This window comes from Thamnophis elegans, chromosome 1, assembly GCF_009769535.1.
Source record: "Thamnophis elegans isolate rThaEle1 chromosome 1, rThaEle1.pri, whole genome shotgun sequence".
NCBI classification, from domain to species: Eukaryota; Metazoa; Chordata; class Lepidosauria; order Squamata; family Colubridae; genus Thamnophis; species Thamnophis elegans.
Genome location: NC_045541.1, coordinates 46,726,301 through 46,741,493, shown reverse-complemented (window position 1 = coordinate 46,741,493; position 15,193 = coordinate 46,726,301).

The following is a 15,193-nucleotide window of genomic DNA, read 5'->3' as shown; positions in this document are numbered from 1 at the left end:
CAGAAGGAGGAGGAGGAGAAAGAGTGGGGAGGGGGGAGAGAAAGACTTGAAACCACGCGGATGGACGGACGGAGAAGCGGCAAACTGCCCCTCGCTTCGCTTTTCCCCCGAGGTCCGCCGCTCTGCCGCGCCAATCAACCGCAGGTGGGACCCGCCAGCAATCCGCCTGGCCGCTGAGCTCCTCCTCCCCCCTTTCGCGAGGCGGCAGCGGCGCGCGCCAACTCTTCCCTCGACGGAGGGGCGCGGGAGATTTGGGAGGCGGTGTGGTGTGGTGGAGAAAGAAAGGACGTCCTAACTCCAGAAGGGGCTCGATGCAGAACTCCTGCCAGGCGCACGCCGCTGCGCCCTCCCTCACACCTCCCAACCTGAAGCTGTTGGCCCATGCGCTCCAAGCCCCTTAAAAACTGGACCTTAAAGGGAACTGCCACGTGCCGCAGCCCCTCCCCCTTTGAAAATGCGTGAGTTCAAGAGTTTTCCCCCTCAGCTTTTTAGCTAGTAAGCTAAGGTTATCGTGCACCTGGGTCGGAAGAGATCCTCAGGATCCCATCCCATGAGTTGGGACCATGACAGAAGGAGATTTGTAGCTCCGGGTTGAAATGAGGGGGTCCATGGTGGTCCCTGAGCTTGGCTGCTTTCTTGCAGACGTTTCATTATCCAAACTTCTGCGTAATGAAACACCTGCAGAAGAACAAGCAAGCTCAGAGAGCATCAAGGACCCCCTCATTGGAACCAAAGTAAAACTAGTAGTTAACAGAGTTTTCCAACTCTGCTGTACCATCAATAAATTAAATATATATTCTGCTCCATTCCCAATAACTCTGGGCGTCTTCCCAGTTAAGGACAGCCCAAAGGATTTTTCTTCAGAAGCTCCAGGTGATCATGCTGGAATAGGTAATGAACTTCCAGTGCAAGCCTGCAAATGTTGAGGGCTCCAAATCCTTTAGTTTAACACACATACTATTACTCCCTGGTAGTTTTTAAATGTACTGTGTTTCCCTGAAAATGTGACATGTCCTGATAATAAGGCCATGCCACATTTTTCTGGTGGGTAAAAATATAAGCCCTCCACCACAAATAAGCCCTCTGGATAACCCCCACCTCCAGCCAGGCAGAGCGCCGCTCATCAACCTAGCGGTTTCCCGAAGGTACCAAGCTGCAGGAACCAGGGGGGAGGCAAAGGTGATTGTGTTGCTTGGCGCCTTCGGGATACTGCTAGGTTGTTGAGCAGCGCTGTGCCCAGCTGAAGAGGAGGGTTGCTGGGCGGCTGCTCTCTTGCAAGCGGGCTCCCAAAGAGTCGGGCACAGCCTCAGGGGCAAATGATTGTGTTGTGCTGTCGCAGCAGCACAACACAACAGCCATGAAGCAACCACGCTCACGAGCAGCCACCCGGCAAACCCCCTTTCCAGCTGGGCGCAGCACCATTCATTGACCTAGGGGTATTGCCAAGCCACGTGAGCACCTGTTTGCTGCCACCTGGCTCCTGTGGCTTGGTGCCTTCAAAATGCCAGTGAATGGCACTCTGCATGGCTGGAGAGGGGGGTTGTGTGAGCGGCTGTTCTGCTCTCGCTCACGTGCCTCCCAGCCTCAAGATGCCCTGGCCCAGGTCTCCCTGCAGAGCCAGAGCACCTCAGCTGCCGCCGCCACCACCACCACCATCCCAGCATGGCTTTGTCGGCGGCTTCCAAACTAAGTCTTTCAGCAGGGCCTCTCTGGGCGTACGCTCTATGGTTGTGGGCCAGCTGCCAGATGACCCTTCTTCAGGGTCACAGTGAATGCAAAAGGGGTGCAGCTCAATGAAAAGATGTAAGTAATAAGACTAGAACAATTCCTATACCTTTGTAGGAAGAGGGTTAGAGTTAGGGTGCTTCAATCAGTGGTAATTGGAAGAATAAGAGTGATGGGTTCTCTTCTCCCAATCATTTATTTAGAACCATGCTGCTTTATTGGGTGCATTTGAAATACTATAACCCATTTTGATAACTCGCCATTAAGCCATAGTTTGCTGACTTGTAACTAACTGAATCAATATGAATTAGCTAGGTTCTCACCACCACCACCACCACCACTATTCTGACCATACCATCCTACCACCATTTATTTGGGAATGGGCTTTACTGAAATCATTGGACTTTTAACAAGAATAGGTATGAATATAAACATGAACAAAGGAAGTAAATACAGATAAATGGGGACAGTAAGACTGTCAGTAGGCACGCTGGTACACTTATTCACACCTCTTAGGAATGAGGTGAGGTCCACGGTAGATGGCTTGAGGTTGAAGCTGTGAGGGTTTGAGGCTGTAACAACAGGTAGAGCATTCCAGGCGTTGACCACTCTATTGCTGAAGTCGTATTTTCTGCAATTGAGTTTGGAGCGCTTTACCTTGAGTTTGTATCAATTGTTTGCCCGTGTATTATTGTGGTTGAAGATGAAGAAGTCGTTGACAGGTAAGGTATTGTAGCAGACAATTTTGTGCACTATGCTTAGATCAGACCGCAGGTGACACAGTATCAGATTGTCCAAGCCCAGAATTTCAAGCCTGGTGGCATAGGGAATTCTATTGTGAATAGAGAAGTAGAGTACTTTTCTCATGAAATACATCTTAACCCGCTCAATCATGTTAATGTCCAATATAGAGTGTGGATTCCAGGCAGACGAGCTGTATTCAATAATTGGTCTGGCAAAGGTTTTGTATGCCCTACATTGCTATAGTTAGCAATACAATGTTACCAGAGAAGAAGCTTCACAAATTCTTTCTGGCTTTCCAATCTAAGCCACACCCAAAGGCAGCTGAGAGCTATACTTCCAGGAAGAGGTATATCTAATGAATAGTTCTTCTTTTCTACTTGCAAAAGATAGCCATGATCCTTTGGGACAAAGTTCTAAAAATCTTAGAATAGTAGTAAAGCCCTGAGTGGAGAAAATGGAAGGAGATGGTTTTCATAAACTTGCATGGACTCTGTTTGCACAACAGGCTTACCTATAGTTGGTTGAATCATGGTTTCCTGAAATAATCCAATTGCTTGGATCTATAAGACACTGAACAATAAACATGAAATATTTTGTTACATAGACACAATAAACGGGCTATATTCACATGACACAATGAAGCAAAAAATAATCAGTTGGATTTTAGCTAGCACATTGCTGAAATCCATATAGTTGGATTATGGTTCAAAGTATCTTAGGTTAATTGAGTTTATTTAAATTAACCATGTTGTGCATAGTCATTTTTCTCATAAGCAGTGTTATTTTCTCATCCTATGACTATTTTTACCTGACCTGTTTACCCATGGTTTTTTCATCCCTAGTTCCCTGGATTCCTATGATATTTTGAACTATGACCTAATTATATGGGATGGATTCATGCAGCACATTGGATGCAAGTCTTTTTGACTTCTTTGACTACATTATTATGGGAAGCCGATGCTGGTTTGCTGAAACATACTACTAGGTAAAGAAGAACAGGAGTGACACTTTCATCTCTTAGCAAGATTGAAAATCTGTCATCTGAAAATTTGTGTTTCTGAACAATTATTATCCATTAGTAGCAAATTTAAAAAATAAGGAGTTTAAAAATAAACTTGCTAGCTCAAACACATCTTCTTGTGCTTTTAGAACAAGGATGTAGTTGCTTGCTAAAGTCAGCATTTCCATTAATGAGAGCAAATTTGGCTTTTGTAGAAGTCATTTAGGAGTATTTGCACTGTGAGCCCTGCATATAACAGCGTTTTGAATAGAGTTCTGAAACTAATACTTAAGGTACATTCAGCTAAAATGTTAAACATAAATGTATTAAATGGAAAAATGTCATTATGCAAAAATATGTTTTAGTTAAACTAAAATTCAACTTATTTTAAGATTTCAGTATCATGTAAGTGTTAAAAGGGGCAGTCACTAGAGCAACATTAAGATCTGTGGACTTCAATTCCCAGAATTCCCGAGCCAGTCATGCAAATGAAGTGCACAGGTCTTAAAGTTGCCATAGTTGCCCTGTACTAGAGAATATATCATTCATTAAGCTGGGTTTCTACCGTTTGCTAAGCCTAGATATGGTCTGTTGGTTGTATAAATCCCTTGCACTTGAACATTTAAAAAGAACAATTAATGTCTGAGAAAAAAGATTTCAGCAGAAGTAGCTCTCTAGCAAATTGCATGGGCTAAAATGCCCTTTTCATCTAATTGACCAGTCTCTATATTTTCCATCCTAAATTTGTATCTTTATTAGCTATACATTGATTGTAATGTTACATGTGTTACTGAGTTTTATCTGCTAGTTTTTCTTGTAATTTGTTTTTTAAAACCATGAACAGATATCATCTAGGTACTTGGAATGTTTAAGCTCTATCCTAAATATTTATCAAATAGTAAATACCACTGAATTCACTGACCTTCTAAATCAGATAGTAGCATTGAGGATTCCATACTCTACTATGTCTATGCGAATTATTCCTACAAAGTATGTACTATTTGGTGTACTCAGCTGACAGTTTCATACATGACAATTCCCCACCTCATATATGTATTTACATACTAATACTATTCTTTTCAAATATTTTCTTATTGTTTTGCAATAAACAATATGATGGTAGTCAAAACTGAGATTTGAAATAAAGGGTGCTCTGCTTCCAAATTTTGCTATTAGCTCCATACCAAATAAAGAGGTCAAAACCTAAGAAAACAATAGAAATCATGAAGTAATTCTATGTACTGTATCTCAAAGTTTTTGACTTACTCAAGGATGGGAATATAGCCTCTGGAATTGGAAATATGTAAATACAGTTATGTTCTGACCCCCTCCTCTGTCCAGTAACGAATGCCGAGACAAGCTTAAATGAAAATGTCCTTTAATAACAAGTTCAGACTCTCGGTGGCTGAAAGCCAAGTAAACAGATAAGGACCTTGGCAGCAAGGTCGACAAACTTTGGCAGCAATTCAGACAAACTCTGGCAGCAATTCAGACAAACTCTGACAGCAATCCAGCCTGCCAAGTTTGTTTCTCTTTAGTCAAAGCGTTGACTTCTGCAAGAAGGGTGTGGCACAAGCAGTCTCTTTTATAGTCTGGAGAGGAGCTAATGACCATCAGCTGAGCATAATTACCTCGTGTAATTACGTAGTTGTTCTTGACGCGGAGTAGCCCTTCGACGGCGTGCATCCCGGAACAACTCACAGTTGGTTTCTGGATCACTCTCCCTTGTCTCCTCCCCACTGATCCAAGGCTCAGGCACCACCTGGTGGCCAACCAGTCTTTCTGCACCCTGCTAGGAGTCGGAACCCTGTCCAGGGTCCTCCACATCCTCCAGGGCCGACTCATAGGGCCCCTCGCTGTCGGAGTCTGGTGGCAACTCCAACAGCTCCTGCTGGGCCACAACACAGTTATAAGTGTATAAAGAGGTTCACACATCACATTAAATCATAATGTGCCTGTTTATTTGTGCTTTTAGCATTTTGGGTGAAGCCAGCTATTCATTTTTAAACCTCATATTTGCTTGTTTGTGAAGTGTGTATGTAAATTATGGTGCTTAACTACTTAAGGAGTCCATGAGTTAGCATAATTTGCAAACTTGGGTCCTAGAAGTTGTGTAATGTGACTTACTGATTTGTCATTTTAATTGTTTTATTGTGTGAATTGCAGTTTATTTTATGTTGCTATTTATGTTGACAGCTGTGAGAAACCTCTATGTGCAAAGATTGAAAGGTACACTAATTGCCACAAAGGAAGAATAGATGGTAAAGGCAGTAAGATTTGGCAAAATGGCAAAATTGACTGCTTTAATTAAAGAGAAGAATCTATCTCGTTTTTACTTGGAAACTTCCCCTGGACTTTCGGCAGCAAACTGAAAAATATGAAACTTTGATTTTAGGTTTTGATGACTAGATTACTTTGTCACTATACAAGTGGTTTGAAACCATTAGAGATGCTTGAGGCTGTAGCTTTTTTCCATACTCTCCTGAAAAACAAACCTGGAAGTCACTACTTTTTTCCCCCTTGTTTGCACCTCTCTTGTCTTTTCTGTGTTTTTTTTCTATTTCTATTTTATCTCACAACATACATCAATAAAAATTTGAAACACAACTTACTTTATAAACCATCCTTAAATAAATTCCAGCTTAGCACAGTGCATAAACTCTCTGGGTCTGTCAACATATTGTTTATCATGAGCGCAAATAATAGTTTCAGTACACTGGTGAAATGCAATCAACATAACAGATCATTCCTTCCTTCTCCCATACCTTCTGTGACCCCATATCACTTTTGGGGGGATAGAAACTTTATTTTAGGCCGAGAGGAAAAAGAAGATTATCTTGTTCTGAAGATTACGTTTTGCTATAAGTTAATTTGCACCTAGAAAATGAATGCAGGCAATTCAAATGATTAAACTGAAATTAAGGGAATTGCTTGGTGTCAGTTGCTCTGACATTAAGCAGTTTTTAGCAACATCTAATCATTTCATATGTTGATGCTCAAGAGAAAGGAATAAAGGAGGTGCAAATTTATACTTGAAAAGCAAGCACCAGTGGGATGCAGTCCACAAGTGCAGCATAGTAATTACACTACATCAGAGATGGGAAGCTACTGTATTTTTCAGAGTATAACACGCACCGGAGTATAAGAGGCACGTTAGTTTTTGGGGAGGAAAATAGGAGGAAGAAAATTCTGCCTACCCGGTAATTCATCTGGCTAATCCTTAGCCTGCTCAGCTTTGAATCGCCTGCTTCTAAAGCACAGCTGATTGTCAGAGGGAGCAGCAATTAGAAAGGAGGCAAAGCACGGAAGATAGCTTAGCTCGTGTTTGGGCTGAAAAACAGCTTCAAAAGCACAGCTGATCTTCGGAGGCAGCTCCAGTGACTAAAGCAGGCAAAGCAGGGAAGGGGTAAGAGAAGGCAGCAGCTGTTCCGGGTAGCCATTTTGGCCACAGCATGTTGAGCATTTGGAGGCTGAGAACGCAACACATGGAGCCCAAAAACACAAGCTATTGTCAGTGGCAATCTCTGCAGTCAGGAAGAGAACATGTGGAGGCCAAAGGGTAGGGGCCAGCGGGTGAGTGGGGCTATATTTTGGAGTATAAAACACACCCAAATTTTCAGCCTCTTTTAGAAGAGAAAAAAGTGTGTCTTATACTCTGAAAAATACAGTATGCCCCCTTTATGACTTGTGGGCTTCAATTCCCAGCAACAGCTGACTCAGGAAATATGGGGGTTGAAGTTCAAAAGGGCCATAGTTCCCCACCTATGCACTTAATAGTCCTCTGTCCCATATATTGTGATTTAACAGTGTTTCCAGAAGATCCTTTTTTTTTTTTGTAAAAGCGGGCTGAAAATACCCTCTTTTTGACATTTTTACAAAAACAATCAACTTTACACTCAATTTGTGAGCTATTGGAAAGCAGTAGGAGAATGAAATTTTATATTCAAAAACCTTAGGTTGCTAAGTTATTACGCACAAAGTTTCACGTTTATCATACCTTTCCTTCCAGAGATATAAAAAGCCAAACATTAAGCTTTTTTCGAGCTGCAGCATTTTCGGCCAACTTTGCTCCAAATTATCTTGATGGAGATCACTAATGAGAATTTTTTTATTATTTTGTTTAATAGAGCACAAAAAGTTGTACAAGATGACCAAGCATTGTTTCTTTCAACAAAATATTGCCAGAAATATTATGTTTTAAAGTTACTGAAACCTCAGAATCATAATGTAGAAAGCTGTGGTATGGGGTCAAACAAATGACTATATCTCTGCAAGTATTACATCAGCACATGTAACACTTTACCAATGTTCATTGGGGACATGTGTGCATGTCAGTGGTGGGTTCCAGATCCCATTGCAACCAGTACGGTGCAATGGGGCTGGGCGTCCACCACATGCACGCGCGCAGCACACATGCAACTCTGCAATGCCCCAGCTGCTCGGCAGAACATCACGCAAGCGCCGTACACTTCATGCGCATGCGCGGAAGCACCAATCGGCTAAAATACAGGTGAGGACGAGCGGGTGGATGGGTCCTCCAGAGCACCGTACCGGACCGGTACCTGGTGCTCCCAGCAGGCACTGGTACACCTGTACTGGGGCATACTGGTCATATCCCACCACTGGTGCATGTTCACACAAAATTTCATCGAAATCTGTGATGGTCGAGCAGGGACCCCAGACCACTTGACACGGAATGACTCATAATAATTCAAAATGGTTGACCCCACTTCTTGCTTCCCTGCTATTTCTTGCCATCTCCATGTATACATCCAAACTAGACTGTGTTGTTTCTCTGTGTCATATAATATAGGTAGATATATGCATAATTTTGTATTCATTTATTTATTCTGTCATGATTTTGTGGTGTATATTGGAAGTGATGCTGATTACATTAAAAGTGACAATAAAGTTATTGTGTTCGCTTCAATTGTGTTTATTTATATTGGTCACACTGCACAAATCACAGAGGATTGGGGCCTAGTCCTCATAGTACCTACTTATTAAAAAGGCACCTGCCTGCTAATTCTAGGCCAATTAGCCTTTTAAATATAGCAAAGCAAGTTCTATGCCAAACACTTATATCACAAATTAGTTGACTGGATCTTACTTAAAGCAGGGGTCCCCAACCCCCGGTCCATGGCCTGCCAGAAACTGGTCTGTGGAAACAAGCAAAATCCCATCCATGGACTGCAGAAAGCACACAAAACCATGCCCTCTCCAGTCTGTGGAAAAACTATTCTCTACGGAACCAGTCCTGGTGCCCAAAAGATTGGGGACCGCTAACTTAAAGCATATATTGGCAGATGAACAAATGGGCTTTAGGAGTGGGCATTCTACCTATGGATATCCCTTAATTTTTCAACCACATAAAAGGAACAGGTATGTGAGAATTATGGACACAAACATTGAAATTCATGTCCTGTAATTGGTGATTGCTCTGTTGCTACCTTCTGGAGCTCCCAATTCAAAGTCCCCATGTGCTAGCACTTGCTAAATTTGGATGTGAATGGGATAGGTGCATTTGATAATATTGATCTGAATATATTATGAGCCTGATTCAAATTTCAGAATGCTTAGGTGCAAAAAGTCTTATGGTTCCTTTCATTCTTTCAAAATCCCAAGGTTTAATCTTTTTCTCCTTATAAATTAGACACATATTTCTGCTTCAGAATGACACTTTTTCCTAGGGGATAGAAGCTAAAAATCCTAAGGGAATATATATATACAAAAAGGCAACAGTAAAAAAATATTGGGTTTCTGTCTGGATGGTCTCTTGTGACGAGCCGAAGGACAGAGAATGGAAGTGTGACCTTCCTCCCATATTTGGGCACACCAGGGGTTGTGACTTTAAATATATATATATATATATATATATATATATATATGTATGTATGTATGTATGTATGTACGTACGTACGTACGTACACACACATATACATACACACACACATACATACATACACACATATATACATACATATACATATATGTTGTGACTCAGCAGACGTCTTCTGTGAGTCTTTTTGGGATAGAAGATTAACGATGCAGCTGGGGCTCGTTAGTGGGGTTCTGGAGATAAAAGGACGGATGGTGCCACACCCTGGTTGCAGAAGTCAACGTTCCTTGGTTCGTTCAACATTGAGTGATCATCAGTCGTGGTTTATGTAAGATACACTTGGAAAAGTGCTTTGTTTTCTGTAACCCTGATTCAAAAAGACACTTGGAGAAGTGCATTGCTTGTAAGAGTTTTTGTTTGGTATTCTGTTATCTGGTCAGAGACTGTATTTATGTTATTTTTGGGCTCGCAGCCAGTCTGAGCCGAGAACTGATAAAGAGAGTTCTTTTTAAGTTGTTTGCCTGTCGTTTGTTTAACGAGCGGAGAAGGGGAGACAGAACAGATTGACTCCTGCCTGACAAGCCTTCATTTCAGTAATTATGGAACAGTTGATGGCTGAAAATAGACAAATGGCACAACAAATCGCGATGTTGTTGGACCAAATTCAACAGTTGCAGAGAGCTGCAACCCCCCACCCCAGCCAAGGAGGAAGTGCCCAGTAGCCATGCCAGAAAAATATGATGGGAGTCTGGCCATGTTTGCCACGTTTCTGGGACAATGCCAGCTGTTCCTGAGTTTGAGAGCGGAGGACTTTCCCACTGACCGGACGAAGGTGGGATTCATTATCAGTTTGCTCTCAGGCACAGCTGCCCATTGGGCTACCCCCTTGTTAATTCAGCAGAGCCCTTTGTTGGATGACTTCCAGGGCTTTTGCCAATACTTCAAATGGATGTTTGAAGATCCAATCAAGGGGGAAACATCTGCTAGAAGTCTTAAGTCACTGCAGCAGGGAAGTGGTTCATTGCAGGACTATGTGACTGAATTCAGGCTGCGTAGCCAGGATTCCACGTAGAATGAACCAGCTCTAATGGACACGTTCCAGGATGGATTGTCTGAGGCCTTGCAGGATGAACTGGCGAGGGTGGAGAGGCCACCGATGTTCAACGCGTTGGTCCACTTGTGCCTCTGGATAGATGCCTGGCTGCAGAGGCGAAGGCCTCGCCGTGCATTCCAGGAGACCACCAGCATGCCGGTTCAGCAAGGGACTGCAGTGGACTGGGAGGAGCCCATGGAGTTGGGTGCTGTCAGACCTCGAGTGTCACGGACAGAGATGGACAGACGACGTCCGGAGGGATTGTGCTTCTACTGTGGGGATCTTGGACACCTGGCAGGGAGCTGCCCCAAGAAGAGCAGAAGGGTTGCGCGGACTGCAGCCATCCCTCAGCAATGCACTATCATGTTGGACAACCAGCACATTGGTGCGGCCGTGATACCCCGTTCGCACAAGATAGCGTGCGTTTGGGGGGTGTGGAGTCCCAGGGCGGATGCCCTGCCAAGTAAAGTAAGAACTCCGACCCTGCGAACTCGCTTCCACCTTGGACTGTTCTACCCGTTGCATCCTGCGCTGCTGTTTGTCATCCTGTGAGCATGCAGTCTCTGATACAGGATGCGCAGCGGGGTGATGACTGGGTGGAGCAACAAAAGGTGGAAGTGGGGCCGGCGTCCCCATGGACTTTGGAAGGGGATCTTTTGAAGTGTTGGGGCCAGCTCTATGTTCCCGCAGGGCACATCCGTCGACGGGTGCTCGCACAGATTCATTGCGCGTCTGCGTCAAGACATTGGGGGTTTGTTCAGACGTTGCGCCTGGCCTCCCGTCAATTTTGGTGGCCCCATCTGAAAAATGACGTGCAGAGGTGTGTGAAGTCATGTGCCCAGTGTCATTGGGCCAGGTCTACAAGGAGAACTCCGCCGAGATTCCAGCCTTTGTCGACTCCGGTCCCCTCAGCACTGGACTTTGTCTCTAGGTTCCCAGTGGGGTACCAGTGTCTTGGACCGTGTTCTGGGGTGGCTGTCACCAACCCTTCTGGGCCGCACCCCGATCATCAAAAGTCCTTGCTTAATGAGCTCCTTGTTTAGTGACGGGCTAGGGGAAGGGCTCTGCAGGAGGGAATTGTGTGGTGGCTCGGCAGGAGTCGGTAGAGGTGCCATCAACCTCCGACGTTAGGGGGGCTGGTGGGTCGGCCTTGCAGAGGGTGGAGAACCCTGGACAGGGTGTTAAGGCTTGGCCGAAGCTGGTAGAGCTGCCAGCAACCTCCAACAGTAGGGGGGCTGGTGGGTCGGCCTTGCAGAGGGTGGATGACCCTGGATGGGATGTCGACGCGGTGAAGGGCAGAAGGAAACATGGTGGCCACCGGATACCTAAGGATGGTATCATGGTTCGAATACAGCAAAGGTTCGAATCCCAGTAAGGGTATGGCTAGCTGATGAGAGCTAAATAGCTTGAAATAGATCTATACTAGTCTCCCTTTATTTATTTATCAGCACAAATACAACAAATGTAACAAAGGCAACAGTAAAAATATTGGGTTTCTGTTGTGATGGACTCTTGTGACGAGCTAATAGACTAATAGCTAATAGACAGATAATGGAAGCATGTGTGTGTGTGTGTGTGTGTGTGTTATTTCTGACATGTGCTACATGATGGTAATACTAATCAAATACTAGTAGTCCTTGAAATAAGACCGGTCACTTAGCATTCATTCAAATTTTGATGGACCCCCTAAATGCTACTTACAATCTGGTTTTGAAGTTCCAGTGTGGACCCTCCCCAAGTTCAGGTGATTGCATTTTGGGCATTCAGCAACTAGTCTGCTGTTTGTGGCACCTGCAGTCACATGACTGTAATTGATGACTTTTGTCTGAAATCATTATTTCTGGGTTTCTAACCAAAACCAGGCCATAGTGAACAGTGGATTCACTTGATGACATAGTGTTTACTTTATGACTTTGGCATTTTGTTAATAACCATTGCAAAACAGATTGTAAAATCAGGTTTGGTCATTTGATTGTTTTAAGACTGTCGTGATTTACAACATAATTAGTTATGGTCATAAGTCTATTACTACTTGTAATAGCTTTCTTATTTCAGAATGAAATGTTCTATCTATCAAAGTTAAAATATCAGCTTCTTAATAATGGTGGTGCTTATTGAAGACTGGACTGATTGAAGAGACGTGGAACGGTTGAGGTAAAGTAGAACAGCTTTATTTAACAGAACCAGCTAACAGGTAACTATATTCAGAATTCAGCACCTCGCCCTGCTTGACAGCTATTTATACATGAGCTGACAAGCAGGGTGACCAATGGGAAGGGTGGAAACAGCCCGTGCTCAGCCAGCCATGCCTTAGCTAATCAGGAGTGGCTCAGCAGTTGCTGGCTCTCATTCGTAAGTCGAGGACTTGCGGCCAGTCATAAGTCGAGGACCTAGGACCGTTTGCAAGTCGAGGACGCAACAGTGCTCTTTGAATCAGTGGCTTTCTTGCAGATATTTCATCACCAAACATATTGTACATGATGATACAACAGTAGTGGGCCTTATTCAGGATGATAATGAGGGTGCTTACTGCAAGGAAGTAGAAGGTTTGGTGAACTGGTGTAATAAAAACATGCTTGTTTTAAACACGAAAAACTAAAGAGATCATTGTCGATTGCAGAAAAGGCAGGCACAGCCACACACCTCTTTGTATTAATGGAGGTGGTTAGCAACATCAAGTTTCTAGATGTGCAGCTAATGAATGGGCTGGCTTGGTCACTCAACAGTGAGACACTTGTGAAGCGGGCACAGCAGCGCCTGAATTTTCTGCATTGCATGAGAAAAACACATCTTCACCTGTCCTTGCCACTTTTTATACAGGGAGGATCAAAAGCATCCGGTCATATTGCACCTGGTTTGGAAGCATTACTGCTTCAGACTGGAAGGCAGTGCAAAGAATGGTGAGGATGGCAGAAGGGATTATAGGTTTTCACTTCCTTCTATCCAAGACATAGCATATAAGCAGGGTCCGTGGGATTGTCTGGGACGTTACACATCCTTTTCATGACCTGTTTTCCTTGTTACCTTCTGGGAGGAGGCTTCATGGGTATTTGAAGCAGAACATCCAGATTCAGTCACAGTTTTGTTCCAATGTGTATATATGTGTGATGTATGTGAATGGGTAGATATTTTTTTTTTTTTCGAGCAGGCAACAGAATTTCCTTTTTAATGTGTGCCAATGTGCTCACAGTAAAAAATGACAATAAAGTTTATCCCCCCCTCTGTGTGTGTGTGTGTGTGTTTGTTTGTTTGTTTGTTTGTTTGTTTATGTATGGCTCAAACATGATTTGTTTGGATTGGCACAACGTATTTGTAAGCCTAGCTCTAAATGTAGCATATTGAAGAACACAATGGTAAGGCATTTCCCATCTTGTTGGCAAGGTGTATCCATAAAGTACAACTTGAAGGAAACTTTACTTGTAAAATTGAATACAGTATTCCTCAGTGGCTGGATTCATATAGCAGTTTATATCAAAAGATATGATTTACAAACCATAGTAACCAGGTTTATGCAGCCTATTGTAGTAAAGTTGAACTGCATAATGAATTAGCACCAGATAGGAAGCCAATGTCTGATCAAGTGGTTTTTTTTTCTCTTTAGATATATTTTTAATGGTGCGCTAGGATCTCCTTGATTTAATGTCATTGGCTTTGAAAACAAAATTAGTATATCATCTGTTTTTGAATATGCAGCTTCCTTTCTAACTCATTACTCTCGATTCTGTATTTCTTGTTTTGTCAAGCTGCCTGTTCTTTCCTCTCTTCCTCTTGGCATCACACTTCTTCAGAGCTGCAAAGAATAACAGCAGAAGTGCCACAAACACGGATTGTGTGACTTGGGCAGACAACCTAATTTGCAAGAGATTAGCTAAGACCTAATTTGCATGTAATTTAATGTGAAAACATCATGTGATATGTACCTGTGAGAACATTTTTTAAATTAACAAGCTTTTTAAAAAAAATTAAACAAGCTGGCACAGGACAATATCCCAAGGATGAGCTAAAATCAGGAATTAAGCAACTATTGGTAAATATGCTGTAGATGTTATTTATTTTAAATTAAACAATACATTTATGTCTTGGATTTCATTTTCCCCCTCTTTTTATTACTGATGCCCCATATATATTTTAAATGAATGTGAAATTAATCCAGGGAGAAATCTGCAGCATCTGGATAATGCACTACTTGCCCTAAATTATTACACTTAATGAAGGCAGTGTATTTTTAAAAGTATCCAATTCTATCATTTATGTAGCAATTCTGTCTCCCATTTCAAAGCACTCAGACTTTATGGCTCAGAAACCACTGGTGCTCTCAGAGTTATTCCCACTTAGCAGGTGGAAATCAAGACAGAGATATGCTTGCATCACTCCACAAAAAAAACCCAAACCACTTTTCATTGCTCATGTTCCTATCACAGTGATAAAAAAATATTCAGACTACCCACAAGGTAGGAACATGATAGAATTCTAAAAAGGGTTAAAAACCTGTTGGATTACAAATCTGGCACCTCCTTTTCTTGGTCTAATCCACCCTCCCACTAATCTTGGCAAGCTGCTATTTCCAATGCCAGAAATAACAGTTCAGGAAACTGGCAAGGAGATTGCAAACTAATACTATGTAATATTTACTTGGAACTATATCTCATGTCCTATTTTGTTCATTGGAACGAACTGCTTTTTATAGATTTCAGCCATAAAGAAAGAATAAACATGAAATAAATTCACTTAAGCCTAATATTCTACCCTCATGAATCTTACAAGGAAGGAAGGGGAAAAGATTATCATATGC